The sequence below is a fragment of the Crinia signifera genome, chromosome 6, assembly GCF_055691185.1.
Source record: "Crinia signifera chromosome 6, ASM5569118v1, whole genome shotgun sequence".
Lineage (NCBI taxonomy): Eukaryota > Metazoa > Chordata > Amphibia > Anura > Myobatrachidae > Crinia > Crinia signifera.
The window spans coordinates 124,114,410-124,119,620 of NC_139222.1; the positions used below are offsets into that span (position 1 = coordinate 124,114,410).

General features: G+C 36.1%; 1 non-coding gene across 1 annotated transcript; it reads right to left on the reverse strand.

Moving 5' to 3' along the window:
- Positions 1-4,905: 4,905 nt before the first annotated feature.
- Positions 4,906-4,977, reverse strand: TRNAP-AGG (transfer RNA proline (anticodon AGG)). The gene has a single exon. It is a non-coding gene; the product is annotated as a tRNA-Pro (tRNA).
- Between the last annotated feature and the right edge of the window lie 234 nt (positions 4,978-5,211).

Consider the following 5,211-nt stretch of genomic DNA (forward strand, 5'->3'; position numbering starts at 1 on the left):
GGCAAGAGCAAAATTCAATTGAGGCTTTGAAATCAAGCATGTAACATCAATCATGGGCTCTAAAAGGCAGCTAAATGCTGGGCTCGTCTGGGATTTGAACCCGGGACCTCTCACACCCAAAGCGAGAATCATACCCCTAGACCAACGAGCCACCCCTGAAAACTTCTCACGTCAGAATAATTTTTTTTAAAGTGAAACTCATATTATTTATGTAATAATTGAAAGAGCTGGATAAAATATTATTTATGTAATAATGGAAAGAGCTGGATAAAATAGTTGATGTATTTTGTTGTGTTATGTTACTGAGATAATGGGGAATGTGTTTTTTAACCCAAAGTACCACCATATGGTTGAAAATGTCCTAAATACTCATAAGTAATTACAAACTAATTGTGTAAAATGGCAAGAGCAAAATTCAATTGATGCTTTGAAATCAAGCATTTAACATCAATCATGGGCTCTAAAAGGCAGCTAAATGCTGGGCTCGTCCGGGATTTGAACCCGGGACCTCTCGCACCCAAAGCGAGAATCATACCCCTAGACCAACGAGCCACCCCTGAAAACTTCTCACGTCAGAATATTTTTTTTTTTAAAGTGAAACTCATATTATTTATGTAATAATTGAAAGAGCTGGATAAAATAGTTGATGTATTTTGTTGTATTATGTTACTGAGATAATGGGGAATGTGTTTTTTTTACCCAAAGTACCACCATATGGTTGAAAATGTACTACATACTCCTAAGTAATTACAAACTAATTGTGTAAAATGGCAAGAGCAAAATTCAATTGATGCTTTGAAATCAAGCATTTAACATCAATCATGGGCTCTAAAAGGCAGCTAAATGCTGGGCTCGTCCGGGATTTGAACCCGGGACCTCTCGCACCCAAAGCGAGAATCATACCCCTAGACCAACGAGCCACCCCTGAAAACTTCTCACGTCAGAATAATTTTTTTTTTAAAGTGAAACATATTATTTATGTAATAATTGAAAGAGCTGGATAAAATAGTTGATGTATTTTGTTGTATTATGTTACTGAGATAATGGGGAATGTGTTTTTTTTACCCAAAGTACCACCATATGGTTGAAAATGTACTACATACTCCTAAGTAATTACAAACTAATTGTGTAAAATGGCAAGAGCAAAATTCAATTGAGGCTTTGAAATCAAGCATGTAACATCAATCATGGGCTCTAAAAGGCAGCTAAATGCTGGGCTCGTCCGGGATTTGAACCCGGGACCAAAGCGAGAATCATACCCCTAGACCAACGAGCCACCCCTGAAAACTTCTCACGTCAGAATATTTTTTTTTTAAAGTAAAACTCATATTATTTATGTAATAATTGAAAGAGCTGGATAAAATATTTAATGAATATTGTTGTGTTATGTTACTGAGATAATGGGGAATGTGTTTTTTTACCCAAAGTACCACCATATGGTTGAAAATGTCCTAAATACTCATAAGTAATTACAAACTAATTGTGTAAAATGGCAAGAGCAAAATTCAATTGATGCTTTGAAATCAAGCATTTAACATCAATCATGGGCTCTAAAAGGCAGCTAAATGCTGGGCTCGTCCGGGATTTGAACCCGGGACCTCTCGCACCCAAAGCGAGAATCATACCCCTAGACCGACGAGCCACCCCTGAAAACTTCTCACGTCAGAATAATTTTTTTTTTAAAGTGAAACTCATATTATTTATGTAATAATTGAAAGAGCTGGATAAAATAGTTGATGTATTTTGTTGTATTATGTTACTGAGATAATGGGGAATGTGTTTTTTTTACCCAAAGTACCACCATATGGTTGAAAATGTACTACATACTCCTAAGTAATTACAAACTAATTGTGTAAAATGGCAAGAGCAAAATTCAATTGAGGCTTTGAAATCAAGCATGTAACATCAATCATGGGCTCTAAAAGGCAGCTAAATGCTGGGCTCGTCCGGGATTTGAACCCGGGACCTCTCGCACCCAAAGCGAGAATCATACCCCTAGACCAGTGTTTTTCAACCTCTGTGCCCTGGCACACCAGTGTGCCTTGAGCTGTTCTCAAGTGTGCCCCCAGATCTAGAGATGCCCAAACCAGTTTACAGCAATCACCAGTTCAACTGTTATTTACTGGTCTCTACTTTTCATGTGAAGGGCCAATGTATTTTATTTTGTTACCAGTGTGTTTGTTTTTTTATATTAGGGCCAATAGGTTGTTTTTTTTTCCTGTGGGAGCCAATGTTTTTGTCCTGTGGGGATCTCATGGTGTGCCTTGGCAATTTTAAAATCTTATTTAGTGTGCCGCAAGGTAAAAAGGTTGAAAATCACTGCCCTAGACCAACGAGCCACCCCTGAAAACTTCTCACGTCAGAATAATTTTTTTTTAAAGTGAAACTCATATTATTTATGTAATAATTGAAAGAGCTGGATAAAATAGTTGATGTATTTTGTTGTATTATGTTACTGAGATAATGGGGAATGTGTTTTTTTTACCCAAAGTACCACCATATGGTTGAAAATGTACTACATACTCCTAAGTAATTACAAACTAATTGTGTAAAATGGCAAGAGCAAAATTCAATTGATGCTTTGAAATCAAGCATTTAACATCAATCATGGGCTCTAAAAGGCAGCTAAATGCTGGGCTCGTCCGGGATTTGAACCCGGGACCTCTCGCACCCAAAGCGAGAATCATACCCCTAGACCAACGAGCCACCCCTGAAAACTTCTCACGTCAGAATAATTTTTTTTTAAAGTGAAACTCATATTATTATGTAATAATTGAAAGAGCTGGATAAAATATTATTTATGTAATAATTGAAAGAGCTGGATAAAATAGTTGATGTATTTTGTTGTGTTATGTTACTGAGATAATGGGGAATGTGTTTTTTAACCCAAAGTACCACCATATGGTTGAAAATGTCCTAAATACTCATAAGTAATTACAAACTAATTGTGTAAAATGGCAAGAGCAAAATTCAATTGATGCTTTGAAATCAAGCATTTAACATCAATCATGGGCTCTAAAAGGCAGCTAAATGCTGGGCTCGTCCGGGATTTGAACCCGGGACCTCTCGCACCCAAAGCGAGAATCATACCCCTAGACCAACGAGCCACCCCTGAAAACTTCTCACGTCAGAATAATTTTTTTTTAAAGTGAAACTCATATTATTATGTAATAATTGAAAGAGCTGGATAAAATATTATTTATGTAATAATTGAAAGAGCTGGATAAAATAGTTGATGTATTTTGTTGTGTTATGTTACTGAGATAATGGGGAATGTGTTTTTTAACCCAAAGTACCACCATATGGTTGAAAATGTCCTAAATACTCATAAGTAATTACAAACTAATTGTGTAAAATGGCAAGAGCAAAATTCAATTGATGCTTTGAAATCAAGCATTTAACATCAATCATGGGCTCTAAAAGGCAGCTAAATGCTGGGCTCGTCCGGGATTTGAACCCGGGACCTCTCGCACCCAAAGCGAGAATCATACCCCTAGACCAACGAGCCACCCCTGAAAACTTCTCACGTCAGAATATTTTTTTTTTTAAAGTGAAACTCATATTATTTATGTAATAATTGAAAGAGCTGGATAAAATAGTTGATGTATTTTGTTGTATTATGTTACTGAGATAATGGGGAATGTGTTTTTTTTACCCAAAGTACCACCATATGGTTGAAAATGTACTACATACTCCTAAGTAATTACAAACTAATTGTGTAAAATGGCAAGAGCAAAATTCAATTGATGCTTTGAAATCAAGCATTTAACATCAATCATGGGCTCTAAAAGGCAGCTAAATGCTGGGCTCGTCCGGGATTTGAACCCGGGACCTCTCGCACCCAAAGCGAGAATCATACCCCTAGACCAACGAGCCACCCCTGAAAACTTCTCACGTCAGAATAATTTTTTTTTTAAAGTGAAACTCATATTATTTATGTAATAATTGAAAGAGCTGGATAAAATAGTTGATGTATTTTGTTGTATTATGTTACTGAGATAATGGGGAATGTGTTTTTTTTACCCAAAGTACCACCATATGGTTGAAAATGTACTACATACTCCTAAGTAATTACAAACTAATTGTGTAAAATGGCAAGAGCAAAATTCAATTGAGGCTTTGAAATCAAGCATGTAACATCAATCATGGGCTCTAAAAGGCAGCTAAATGCTGGGCTCGTCCGGGATTTGAACCCGGGACCTCTCGCACCCAAAGCGAGAATCATACCCCTAGACCAACGAGCCACCCCTGAAAACTTCTCACGTCAGAATATTTTTTTTTTTAAGTAAAACTCATATTATTTATGTAATAATTGAAAGAGCTGGATAAAATATTTAATGAATATTGTTGTGTTATGTTACTGAGATAATGGGGAATGTGTTTTTTTACCCAAAGTACCACCATATGGTTGAAAATGTCCTAAATACTCATAAGTAATTACAAACTAATTGTGTAAAATGGCAAGAGCAAAATTCAATTGATGCTTTGAAATCAAGCATTTAACATCAATCATGGGCTCTAAAAGGCAGCTAAATGCTGGGCTCGTCCGGGATTTGAACCCGGGACCTCTCGCACCCAAAGCGAGAATCATACCCCTAGACCAACGAGCCACCCCTGAAAACTTCTCACGTCAGAATAATTTTTTTTTTAAAGTGAAACTCATATTATTTATGTAATAATTGAAAGAGCTGGATAAAATAGTTGATGTATTTTGTTGTATTATGTTACTGAGATAATGGGGAATGTGTTTTTTTACCCAAAGTACCACCATATGGTTGAAAATGTCCTAAATACTCATAAGTAATTACAAACTAATTGTTTAAAATGGCAAGAGCAAAATTCAATTGATGCTTTGAAATCAAGCATTTAACATCAATCATGGGCTCTAAAAGGCAGCTAAATGCTGGGCTCGTCCGGGATTTGAACCCAGGACCTCTCGCACCCTAAGCGAGAATCATACCCCTAGACCAACGAGCCACCCCTGAAAACTTCTCACGTCAGAATATTTTTTTTTTAAAGTAAAACTCATATTATTTATGTAATAATTGAAAGAGCTGGATAAAATATTTAATGAATATTGTTGTGTTATGTTACTGAGATAATGGGGAATGTGTTTTTTTACCCAAAGTACCACCATATGGTTGAAAATGTCCTAAATACTCATAAGTAATTACAAACTAATTGTGTAAAATGGCAAGAGCAAAATTCAAT